The sequence below is a fragment of the Ammospiza caudacuta genome, chromosome 1 (assembly GCF_027887145.1).
Source record: "Ammospiza caudacuta isolate bAmmCau1 chromosome 1, bAmmCau1.pri, whole genome shotgun sequence".
Taxonomy (NCBI): domain Eukaryota; kingdom Metazoa; phylum Chordata; class Aves; order Passeriformes; family Passerellidae; genus Ammospiza; species Ammospiza caudacuta.
This window is the reverse complement of record NC_080593.1, coordinates 52,811,247-52,824,676: the sequence shown is the minus strand read 5'-3', so window position 1 is coordinate 52,824,676 and position 13,430 is coordinate 52,811,247. Positions and strand designations below refer to the sequence as shown.

General features: G+C 41.6%; 1 protein-coding gene across 1 annotated transcript in view; it reads right to left on the bottom strand.

The window, feature by feature from the left end:
- The window catches only part of LOC131566619 (cytochrome c oxidase assembly factor 1 homolog), a 44,410-nt gene that overhangs the window by 19,659 nt on the left and 11,321 nt on the right, over positions 1-13,430 (bottom strand). The window contains exons 4-5 of the mRNA XM_058817966.1: positions 11,934-12,102; positions 4,255-4,455 (exon numbers count right to left, since the gene is read on the bottom strand). The gene's annotated coding sequence lies outside the window, so the exon portion shown is untranslated. The remainder of the gene's footprint in view (positions 1-4,254; positions 4,456-11,933; positions 12,103-13,430) is intronic.

The window sequence follows — 13,430 nt, the reverse complement described above, 5'->3', positions numbered from 1 at the left end:
ACTGTGTGAACAGTGAGAACACAGTGAAGCCTCAAAGTCTGGAGTTCTTGCCTAGGGCCAGAGCTAAGTGTTGCAGCACCAGCAACTGGCACTATGTAGCTCCTGGACTCAAGCACCCCTTGATGTGCTTAGCTTCATCCTGTGCAGGAGAATGATATGGCAAATCAGTCTGGAAAATGTGATTATAGTCCCAGAAACTACCAAGGTCTCAGTTGTCTGCACTGAAATCAAATGCCATAAAATTCAGGCATCCAGGTTTCTCTGCTTTGCTTTTGTACATGACAAGTCCTTTCACAGCAGCTCTCAGCATTCCTCCTGTGCTCCCAAAGCCCCTGGCACAAAGCTGTAGTCATCAGGTGACACTTGCTATATACTTATTAGTTACATCACAGTTCCCTCTCTGAAACAAAAAGGATGGGAATTTTTCTCAGAGTGAAATGGAAGTAAGATGCAATTCTTGCTCTCCTGCTTTGTTTCTATGAATTTGCCAGATGTAAAGTTGCCTATCCTGACCCTACAAGCATTTCACTCCTTCCCACTGCAAACTCTATGTAGTTATTGGGGTCTCTTCCAGATCTCCTGGCTGCTGGAGCACCCTTTACATTTCTGAAATTTGCTGCTCCTAATTGAAGGGAGGCAACCAAGAAAATGAGCTTCCATAGCAGCACCATGTGTCCCAGCAGGGCTGAGGTCAGAAGGGATCTCTGGAGGTCACTTTGTCCAGTATCCCTGCTCAAACGTGGTTGCCTACAGGTGGTTGTCTAGAATGATTTCCAGACAGCTTTTGAGTATCTCCAAGGATGGAGACTCCCCAGCCTCTCTGGGCAACCTGTGCCAGCTCCTTGTCAACCTCCTAGTGAAAAACCATTCCCTGATGTTCAGACTGCATCTCCTGTGCTTCAGCTTGTGCCCATCACCTCTGGTCCCATCCTTGGGCATTGCTGGACAGAACCTGGCTCCATCTTTTTCACGTATTAACATACACTGATGGGATCCTGCTTGCACCTCCTCTATGCTGAATAATTCCAGAAAGCAGAGGGATAAATCACGGGATAAACTGGGTAGGTATTGCTCAATTTACTTTCCTCTATTAAGATGGTCATAAGCAAATGTTCCTTTCTCTTCCTGTTGTTTTCCCACTTTCCTTTTTTAACTCATGCATACATCTTCTAAATGTCATGCTATCACCTTTTTCCATTGAATACCACGTACCTGAAATCTTTTTATATCACAACAAGAAATGTTTAATCTGGAAAGGCATGCAAATAGAATAGCTCATGTGAGAAATATGAACTGGTTTGGTTAGTTTTAGGCTTTGGACTGATTTATGCTTCCATGTGAATAAAACATAATCAGAAACTGTGGAGTGACACTATTGTATATACAAAGAGGAGAACTGCTCCTGTTACTCATGGGAACATATGGGCCATAATCTAATTTTTAGAGGTTGTGAAAGGTGTGCTAAGTGACTAATTCATTTCACTAATATCTGACAAGCCACTTTCATAATGGGAAAAATTACCTTCCTAGATAATTTGGTTTTTAACAACTTATCATAGTTGTTATTCTCCTAAGGGTGCGTATTTTCCACTATGCAAAAAACTGGCATGGAATAAAAATGTTGATAGACTGAAAACCTGCATTTAGCTTTAAAACAGAAGTTTGTGGGTTTTTGGTTTTTAATATGCGGAAACTATGGTTTTTGATATTTTTGCTCAGAAGATAATCATGTGCTTCATGTGGTTTCTGTTTACAAAAAGGAAAATGTATTTTCTGGGGAAAATAAACTAGATTACACCACAGGAAAAGGAGGTTTGATGTTTCAATATTCAAGAGTGCTCAGATGGAAATTCAGCTCCATAACCCTTTACTGAATTAAGGACATGGATTTTTCAGTTCTCTGTCTTCTTAAATATACTGTTATGTTCATACTGAATTGAATGGGATTTGCTGTAGAAGTAAAAAGCAAGATTTTCTCTCTTTTGAGTTTAAAACCAGATAATGACTTTGCTGACTTTAGTAGAATAATTCTTTATTTATACCACTATAAGCAGGGGCAAAGTCTGATTAGGAATGTATCTCGAAGTGACAGTGTTCAGATGCATATTTAATCTTTGTTAAATGAAGCATTTGCAATAAAAGGCACTATTCACTGCTCTTACTGTTCTCCTGGTAAATGCATTGTGAAACTGTTTGTGGTAACTGTCTCTAATATTTTTAATTTAGTAATGAGGACCCACAGCATCCAAAATGTTACTCTCCTCATGTGATGCCTCTTCAGTGTAAACCCAACCCCATCTCCAAAATGGCAGAATTGGCTGACAGACCTACAGTTTGCCAGTTTGGCTCCTCTGCCTGAATGTGGCACAGATGAGGGACAATACTTCCTTTGCTGACCTGGATATCTGGATCCATTAGACACACCCTCAAGTGTCTTACTTGTTCTTTTCCATTTATGTTGGCCATTCCTTTCTAACAGGCCATTCTCCTCCACCCAAGACAGGCAGCTAGGGGAGCAAATTGTTGAAAATGCTTGGAAGCTCCTATAAGCATGGGATTTTCCCCTGGGCATGTTTGTCTGAGCTGCTTTATGATGCAGAGGTCTTACTGGAAGAAAGAACTGGCCCTACAAGGTCTGGATACTTTGCTGAGAGATGAATACTGGTTAGCATACATAATTTCCAGTACTGCTGGGGAAAGTAAGAAGAAATCAGGCAGTCATTTTGAGCTTATGTAACAAGCTGCACTCCTCTGACTGTGTTTTTTTCCCAGAATCTGCTTGTTAACTATGATGCAGTATGTGCCATTTGTGTTTTAGGGGACTAAGAGTCTAAACCAGTTTATTGGTGAAAGCAACAACTTTCTCATTAAATGTTAATGGCAATGTTTTGATTAGTCCCAGGGTTCTGGGAGGGAGTTAAGTCCTTCCTTCAATAACCAGCAGTAACAGATGCAGCAAGCATTAATAAACTCACAGGAAGCAAACTAGGCAGGCATACATTCCATCACCCAGAAAATGGATCTCATGTAGCTTTTTGAAGGATTGCTCACACTTTACACAAAAAAAGGGTTTGATTTTTAGTATGGAGATTTGGGCTGTTTGCAGCACCCACAGCTGCAGTCCCATGATGTTGTTTCCCATTTCTCTCAGACCTGGTGTTTAATGTGCTCCCTTCCATACAATTTAAAGCTTAAAATGTCATCTGGTTGAAGAGTGGAGAGGTGAAGAAATTCAAACAGAAGCAGCAACTGTTCTCACACTTTTATCAACTGTGCTCAAATGTCAAAAGAATAAACATAAGAAATCATGAAAGATTTAAATAGCTTCATATCTGACATGAGCTTGTAATGCTCCAAATGGAATTTTATAGGGAAACAAGAGTAGTATATGGGTTTTGTGGGAATGGAAAAGAGCTTCACATGAAAGTGTGGCATGAGAGTTTTATCAAATGTTGGCCTAAAGGCTAACTGGACCCTGGATTTCATCTCTGTGCCAAATGAGAGCAGCCAGCTCTCTGCTCCTCCTACCCCATCACTGCTGCCATCAAGTCTTAGCTGGGAGAAACTTTCTGTTAAATTGAGGGCAACAACCCAAATTGAGGCTTTTGAATGGTTTATCCTTAGTGATACAGTGACCTTAGGAGATACTTTAGGGATACTGTATCCCAGCTGAAGGTATGGGTTTGGGGTTTTTTTAAAGGTTACTTTTGAAAGGTCTCTCTTTAGCTATATAGTAACCTTTCTGCAGACTGTGTCTTTAGGAATAGAGATTGTTACTTTGATCAGTAACAAGTATGATCCTTGGATTTTTTTACCTCAGTTTAAAAAAAAGGTAGACTGAATAAAACCACTTATTCTCTTAAGTAACCGGTCAGCTTAGACGTCTGTTGCACTTTGCATTTTAGGAAATAAACTGGAGCTGCACAAAGAAATCTAGAACCTTTGTCATGGCCAAGAAGCATGTCTGCTTTTTGCAGTGGGCAGGGCTTTTCCAGTGGATCTACTGCAGCTTGCCAGCCTCAGCACTGCTGTAACTCAGGAAGCTCTTGACATGCAGCCCAACTTCAGCACAGCACAAGAAGACATCATTTTACTGCAGTTTTAGCACAACAGGGAGAGATCTGGCAATATCAGTGACCTCTGCACATCGTTGTGCTCTAGTGATTTTTTCCCCTGGCTTAATTTCAAAGAGTTGTATGATAGGCTGATAACCATATTTTAAACTCAGTCATGCTTGATGCAGTCTTGACTTACCTTATTTTGGTTGAAGGTCAGTATCTACGGCTTGATTTTCAGGCAGCTGAGGAAGCAGGGAGTGCTACTTCTCCTGCAAAGCACTCAGTGTTAACAACAGGCCTTTTGGTGCCACTCCTCTAAATCTGTGGTTCGAGATTGCTATCACTCAGCCTCAAACTGGCCAGAAAGCCCTCCTGACAGCTCTTATCCAGACTCCACCTAAAACAAAAGAGAAAATGCAGGAGTGGGTATGTATCAGAGACAGGGGAAGAATATTCAAACATTCCTAAGGATTCAACATGGTCACTCAACCTCCCACTCCAAGACATCTAGCACTGTCAGTCCTACTGCCTTAATTTTCCTTATAACCAGTTTATAGTAAAGAGAGAAGCTGGTACATGATATTTTGACATGACAGCAGTGCTATAAAAAACATCAAGGATCTCCCGCAGCCTTCTCCAAGCATTCATAAAAACCTTATGAAAATAACCACACACTCCTTTGCATGAAACCATGCCTGCTGGCTGCCTGAATGGTGCTAACAGTATTTGTAAAAGGCAGGTAACAGACTGTGTATGTCAGCCCTATAACTAAATGTAGTTTTCATAATAGACATTCTTGCTATACAGTTCTTCCTCTGTTTGTAATGATGAATAAATCCACAACAGTCCATGAGCTGGGATTTCTTGTTTGGCAGTTTATCCAACTTTTATGAACTAACCTACCTGAAAGTGGCACTCCTAATGACAGTCTTTGCACATGCAATATTTTGCTCTATAATTACCAGGAGGAACAAAATAGAGGAACCAGTGCTTTTTAAGGTTTCAGTCTCCAACCAAGACCTTAAAATTTGTAAGCTGTGTAAGAAGTGGAATAAGAACACCTGATATACTCCAGATCTGGGCCTTTTGGAGTCTCCAAGGCTGACACAGAGCATAGTTCCCTGCAGCATTTCCCCTGCAGAGAAGATCTAGATGTTCTCCAATATCCAGCTACAGGCTGCCACAAAATTATTATGTTTTCATTATCTCAAAGACCCTGTGTGTCTCTGTCAGGTCTGTTGTAACAGAGAGGGAGGTTCCCAAATTTTATGTATACAGATGTGGATACATGCAGAACACATCTGTTGAGAACAGCCATTTATGCAGGAAACCAGGCTGGAATATGAGCAAGTCAGTCAATAAGAAGTTGGGCAATTCTCAAGACAGCAGTTAAAAGATTGATAAACATTGGCAGAAGTCTATGAATGGGACTGAGCACTTGCTACAGCACTGTGTACTGTGGCATCCCAAGAGCAGCCTCTTGAGTACTGCCAGCCTGCATAGGTTAATCTCAGAGTACCACCAAGAACAGCCTCAGCAGAAATGAGGCTTTCATTCAGTGGTCACTCAGCCTTAATTAAAAGGACACTTTTCAATTAAACTTCAATGACATCTTCTGAATAGAAGTTTTACACCTACTATATTTCTTTTGGACAAAACAGTCTGCTCAGCTGTATTCCCAGCTGTACACTCTTGTTTCTCCCAGCTTGCTGGCATCCACAGCTATTTAGAAAGCAACTTTGTTATGTCAACTGCTAGGATTTTCTACAGTACATATTACATCACCTTTCCTGAGAAACTTGTTTGAGCAGATCCCTTTTCTTACTTTCTTGTTTCATAACGTCCTTCACATTCCTCTTTCAATATTTGTTGTTCTCTCTGTAGAAGCTCAGTTGCTGGCATTTTAAGGAAAGGTCACATAGCAAAAAGGTCACTAATAGAGTTTTTTTTTCTCCCTGCCCCATACTCCGGGAGAGAAGCTCTCTCTGCGTGGCACCTTTAAAGAAAGGTTTAGAGAAAGTGTTCCTTTAAGAAAAACCTACAGCATTCACTGCCAGTTTCAGAAAAAGAAAATAAATTTGGAGTATAAATTACTTTGGCCATTTTAATTCTAAAGGTGTAGAAATAAGGACCGGCAAATAAGGGCAAAGCAAGAGACAAAACCAAATTATGCTGTGGTGCAAGTAAAAAGTGAGATCCCAAAATTTCATCCTTGTCCCTGATACTTGGGTGACTGTGCCTCTGATCAATTTGTTCTTGTGCCTCTGCTTACTCCTTGTTGAGTCTTGATCCTTATGAAACAGCCTTGGAAATCAACAGTCAGAGTCCTTTCAAAATGCCCCTACATAAAGATGTACCAATTGAATTTTGGTCTGCAGACAGCTGAAGGTGCTGGGAGCCTGGAGTTCAGGTCCAAAGCCTTCAAAGCAGGCAAGGTAAGAACAAAGTGTGTTAAGTCTGGAGACAAGATTTGGAATAAGATGGGAATGAAGCATAGGGAAAAAGAAAAGCTAGACATTTCTAACCTTAGGTGTACAAATGGGTGGCTCCATGCACATGCTCCCTATGGGAATGCATGCATACACAGGTGTGAGCTGGCACAGGAGCTGGCTGCTCGCTGTTTATTGATGCAGGCCCCTGTACAATCCCTCCTTGCAGCATGGGGTGTGTTGTGTGCAGGGGACACACACAGCCTGGTGTAGAGCTCCAGCTCAGAAACATGGTAAGGATGCTTATTTTGGCTACTGCTAAGGGCCTGAGCTTGAAGTTGGGAGGTATCTTTTATCCAAATGCAGTTCTTTCTTCTAAAAACAGTGGCTCCCACATGATCTCCTTCAATAGTTTGAGTTTTTCTATATAAACAATAGAGAAGGAAATCTAATTTCCAGTCTAGGAAAGGAAACACAGCTAAGTGAGCACTGTTAGCAAGGGCAAGCATATTATCTCTGCCTGTTTGAGAACCCACTGAGTTGAACAAAATCTTTTCATCAGCTGCAATAGTCTTTATTACACTCCATTTGAATGATCTGTTTAGGATTAAACATTTCTTGAAAGACACACTGTTTTTAATACCAAAGCATTTTCCATTCCATTAGCTTCATTTTAGCAAAATGCTGAAGGATCTGAATTATCTGTGTCATGTTTAACAAGAAGAGTAACTGAAACACCCTGTATCCTGCAGAATTGCTTTGTGGACTTTTGTTTTTTTAGGAGATCTCTGAAAAATCAACATTAAAAAACACTAGCAAGCTATTTTGAACAACCAGCATAAATTTAGTACAAATAAGACCTCATCTTTACTGGAAAACCTTTAAAGAGGTCATAAAAACAAACAAAACAATTCAAAACCACTGTGCTTCAACAGCAAAATCATCTAAAATTTAGCTTAATCCTTTAAGGATCAGGAGTCTGGACAGATAACTAAAGTAATGGAAAATAAAATAGCCAAGCACTGGTATGCAGTTAATGTATCAGCATACTGATGATGGTGTATAAAAAATGCTAAAAGAACAGGAAAATTATTAAAGCAGAAGACAATCCTTCAGTTACTGTTCTGCTGGAATTCCTGCTGAGGAAGTCACTAATACACATGCATTATGAATACTAGAAGTGAGTACAGGCAGGAACTTGCCTGTTACCCAAATGAGTATGACTAGTGCTGAATGAGTCTTTTACTAATCTCTTTTAGAGCCTGAACTTCATTTCCAGAAAGGCAAGATTATTTGTGAGGTTCCATTTTTCCAATTAAATGCAGAATCAAACACAGGGAGTTCTTCCAAGACTTCTTTGGGTTTTAGTTTCTACTGAGCAAAAAGAATATCAGAGTAACAAAGCCCAAAGAACCTGTTTCAAACTTGGTTAGCTAATCTCCCAGCTGTATGTTGGTATGGGAATTTCATTCCCTTTTCTGCAAGAAAGAAAAGAAGAGGAAAAAAAAAAAAAACAAACCAAAAAAGGAAAACTAGCCCAAAGCAGTATTCTGTTCTTGTTCCAGTTGATCTGTTCAGAATTTTGTCATTGCCTTTGCTAGATGAGGAAAGACTTTTGTGTATGTAAAACGGCACCCCTCCCATGGTACAGCAGGACCCCCATGCCCTTTTTTACAAAAATCACTCATGAGACTACAAGTGCTTTCCCACTTTTCCTGTCTTAGGAGTCTCAGGTGAAGAGACAGCTGCATCATGCCAACCTATTGGGAAACATTAGACATGAGGTGTGTCTTCCAAAAGGTCTGAATCAGGATTGCAGTGCCCAAATCAGATGCCTACAGTAGGGAGGCAATCTCAATCCAGACTACTCTTTCCCCTTCTCAAAATGCTGAAGTTGCTGATTTTCCCAACTTGGCTTTTCAGTTGCTAAGGATTTCTGTTAGAAAGAGGTGATAGAGGAACTCAGTTTTTACAGCACCAAAAATGCTGCAATGAGATTCAGCAAATGGCACTGAGGAGCACTTCTGTCACATACAGGAGCCCTGTGTAGGATGGGCTGCTGTCACAGGTAAATCCAACTGGCTTAGTAACAGACTGGAAGCTATGGCTTCTACAGAGAAAAGACAGACTCATGACAAATCAAGGGATGTGACATAGGAAGGGAACTTCTTCCATTTTTATGTCTTCTTCCCTTCATATTTTATTCCTTGTTCTCCCACTCTACTGCAAAAATCCAAAATGGTCATGTTATAGCTACAGACCATGCCAAAGACTTGTCTCCTCTCTCTCTCTCTGTATGAGTTAATCATTCCCAGCAAGCTTTCTGGGGTGATGAGTCAGTAACACAAAGAAATGACAGATTAGATGTGATATTTATTTTGCTCTGCTTTTTTTTTAAGCACAGCTGTCCCCTCACCTGAAAGAATGGAGGAAGGGGCAATCAAATGCACTGTAGCTGGGAGCTCTAAGGATAACACCTCCAAACTCTGCAGCTTTCTATAAAAGGCTTGCAGTTTTTATATTCTTTTTGCTGTATGTTTACTCAGCAACACTGTTTTAGAAGTTGCAACATTCATCTTTAAACATTAATTACCAAGGCATGATTGCTTCAAAAATCCACTGCCTGAGGCCAGGGCCTAGGAAGTGGAAAATGTAATTTCAGAAAGCGATGAGAACAAATGCTGAGCCTTTTAATTGCAGGTTGGTACAAATGACTAACAGTAAAGCAAAGCCCATTTTGGACAAACTTGTTGTTCTGCACGTCAAATTCAAAACCTAGCAGTGAGTTGCTTGGGGTTTGTCCTTTCCCCCTGTTCTCTTTGGTAAAGGTCAAGAAACAGACAAATTTTTGAGGTAGAGGAAGTACTTTTCTAAAAATTCAGTAAAAATTATTTACAAGAGAGAAAAAGAGAGAGAGGAAGAAAGAAAAGCAGGGAGAAAAGAAAGACTAAATGATGCATGCAAAGTCAGGCAATAGTTGCACAATTGGGCAATTGCTGTGCTCTTTTGGACCTCCATTTCAGGTTGAAGGCTGCAGTGATTCTCAGCATCTATCTCCATCTCCCTCAGTTCTGCTGAAATTTACCTGGAATCACCAACAGTCTAACAACGGCTTGGGCCTGCTTCATCCTGTGTGGCAACACAAGATTAAATGCTGCTGTGACTCAACATTGCCACACCAGATGTCCCAGCCTGATGCCAACAGAACCACTGCAATAGCAATGGCATCTTCATCTCCACCCTTCTGGCCTTGTTGCTGGCAGAATGGGGACAGCCCTGTGTGAGCACCTTTGCAGGGCATCAGAGGCGCTTCTTTTCACACAAAGGTAGAGAACTTGTTCATTCTAGCCCCACACTGCCACACCTGGGAAAACACACCTGATGGGAGATGTGACTCAAAGCCTGATGGGTCTGAGGCTGGTTTCCTGCATGACCATAGGACAGACCATACAAGCAGGCTCTGTGATGGTCCTATAGTTGCACACCAAAGTCTGGAGGCCAAAGGATGATTATCACAAATTGTGATAATCATCCTTTCAAAAGCTCATTTTCCCTGGAAAACTCCAGTTCTGCTTCTGGGTGTTCTCAGAAGCACTTCTGGCCTTGTTGCACTGCACAGCTTGTGCCTGCCTCCCTGGGATTGAGAGATGTTGTGATTGTGTTTACAGGGATCTCAGGTTGAGGGAAGAGACAAGGATTTGACTCTATGCCTCAGAAGGCTTGATTTATTATTTTATTATATATATTACATTAAAACTATACTAAAAGAATAGAAGAAAAGATTTCTTCAGAAGGCTAGCTAAGAATAGAATAGGGAAGAATGATAACAAAGGCTTCTGTCTCGGACAGGGAGTCTGAGCCAGCCGACTGTGATTGGCCATTAATTAAAAACAACTAACATGAGCCAATCAAAGATCCACCTGTTGCATTCCACAGCAACAGATAACTATTATTTACATTTTGTTCCTGAGGCCTCTCAGCTTCTTAGGAGGAAAAATCCTAAAGAAACGATTTTTCATAAAAGATGTCTGCGACAACATGTCATGCCACTTCCCTACCACAAGGGCTTGAATCACTAGATACACCAAAAATCTGCCTAACCCCTCATGTTTCATGCAGAGAAGTGGAGAGGTGGTGTTCATGATGATGGTCAGTGCTGCCCACCTCCTCTCCCAGCTGCTCTTAACAGTTTTGTACTGGAAGATTTTCCCCCGTGACCTGGGAGATCTGCTTTCAACAAGCTCTGAGTACATTCTCTTGCTCATTCAGTATGCACCCTTCTGTCAAATGGGGAACAAAAGACCTCCTTCACCTCACGGCTATTCTCACCAGGCCTGTGCTGCAGACCCTTAGCCACAGGCCGGTTTCTGCAGGATGGCTCATGACCACACTGTTCAGAGTTTGGTCCCTACTGAGTGGACTGGCTGCAGCCACACTTCACAGTGCTCAGCTCACATCTCCTCTCATGACCTTGTAGTTAACAGTTAGCATTTTCTGTTCATGGGCTTGGTGGTTTTTTTCAGTTTAAAGTGTGAAGAGTACTAACAGGTGTATGCTGCAGGCAATCAGAGCAGTGCTGTGTCAAAAAACTATAATGTCAGAAAAAAAATTGTTGTGTGCGCTAGGAAAAGGATGGGTGAGGGCATGAATTACACTATTGTCTGACCTTGGATAATGTTGAAGCACTGTCCTTGCTGAAGAAAACACATTTGGTGTCTTCCACATCTATGCTATCTGTTTGAAGCAAACCTTGAAGTGCTCTACACAGCTGACAACACTCACATTTCCCACTGGGGATCCCAATGGATTTGTTCCAGAGGAGTGCTCTGACACTGACAGGTGTTGGGCATACTGACCATGGATACTATGAATGACCCAGAAACCCATTGCTGGAGAAGAACAGCACCAAGTTCAGCCACAGCCTTTTTAAGCAATAGCTGTTGTACTTTAACAGGGTCCATGCAGTTCACTCTCCCAGACAGAGCACCAAGCAGAACACCAAACCCAAGTGAAACACAGTGATGTAGAGCAGCCCCCAGGTGGTGTGTAAGTTGGTCAGTAAGGAAAGATGACACACATTTTCCACTGCTCTCTCACACCTTCAGATAATCAAGATGAGTACTGCATTTGTAGGGTGATGTCTGGAAGCATGCAGGAGAACAGCAGGACTTGCAGTGTCTCCCATCCTCCCCCCCTTTCCCAGAAATCCAGTGGCCACTTTCACTCTGTTTTATCACAGGTATGACTGAGAGGAGTCTCCTGTGGCTGTGCCCTTTTGAATGTCACTGCTGCTCTAAGGGAACCCAGCTGCCACTATGTTTTCCTGACCGCCTCTAAAATGATTGTCAAGGACAGAAAATATTAATTAAATTTTAATTAATAAATTGAATACTGTGGGGTTAATTATAGCTATTTACAGGGAGTGTATGGGATTTGGAGGGCTTACCTTCTGGTGTTTTTGCACAAAGCTTGCCTCTTCCTTTAAGCTCTAATTAGCTAGCTTTTTTCTTTTTAATAGCCAGCCTTCAAATGACTGCTCAGTAGCTCCCATTTTGCTCCTCATCAGCAGTCCTCCAGCACAGCTGCTACACAAGGGAAGCAGCCCTGCAGTTTGCCTTGAAGGGAGCAGGTGATAAAGAATCTATCAGAAGTGGTGTAAACCAACAAAATAAATAAAAAAAAAGAAAAAACATATAGTCCCAACCCCTAAACTATCTTAAATAAGGAAACTATATAAGAAACAAAGAACATGGGAAGACATAAGAAGGAACTGCAACATCTGAAGCTGTTGCAAGGTCAGAAATGTTCTCTCTGTATGCAGCCCTCTTGTCCAGCTGCATATTCTGCCTTCCTGCATATGCAGAATTCCAAAAGCCATCAATAGCAGATAAGCACCTGGGAAAAAGCAAGCTGTTCCAGCACAATGTCAGCTGTGAAACTTGAAATAATTTCTCCTCTGCTCCTTATTTTCAACCTACACATTTCCTCTCTAGTGGTAAAACCTTTTTAAAATTTAAATGGACCCTATTACCTGTACTTCTAGCTACTCAGTTTCTACCTCTAGAGAAAAAGGGTCTTTTCAGGACACTGTTAAAGTGAAGGCACACAGTAACACACTGTACCCAGATATGAGGAGTTTATTCCAGACAGCTTTTCAATCTCATGCCACTAGATGAAAACGAATAGTGCCTAAGAACCAGCACAGAAGAGAGCTTTGGAAGTTTGGGGATATTTTGAGTGTTGTTTTGTTGGTTTTTTTGCAAAAGTGACCAGCATGTTCAGTAGGCAGACCACTGCTTTCCCTCAAGTATCTGCTCCTGCCTGCTAAATGTTCACAACTGGACTGCTGCCATGGAGGGAGCAGAGAGCAGTGGCTGGAAGATGAGGGCTGGCACAGGCACCACAACCAGTAGCTGGCTTGGTGCCTGCCTTCTCCTTCCTACCACAGCAGTTGGCTCCAAGTGGTAGGCACAGGAGATTTTGGGCTCCTGCTGAGGTGAGATAGGGTGAAGGGAAGAGGGAAGAAAATATGTTGGGTTCTTTTATTTTATAACCAAAAGCAATAATGCTAGTAAGGGAAAATGGGAACCAAGATGGAGAGCAGGATATCTCTAAAATTTCACACGGAACCCTGTGGTTTCTGAAGCTGGAACACCATTGTCTAAATTAAGAAAGCTATCTTTCATCTCAAGAAAGGAAACATAATAGCCAGAATCATTCTTGCAGAAAAGCCTAACTCGTCTGACTCCTCAAGCATGCTTGAAACAAAAGTTTTATCTACTCTCCTTTGTAGCAGAACAGCTTCACTGCCCAGGGATGCTGAGCTCAGAGCCCTCCAGCACCAAGATGTCTCCTCACCTCAGACCTTGGCTGAAAGTGTCAGATCACAGAGCAAAACCCCTGCTCCAGGTCTACCTTTCACATTCACAGAGATTTTGCCAAA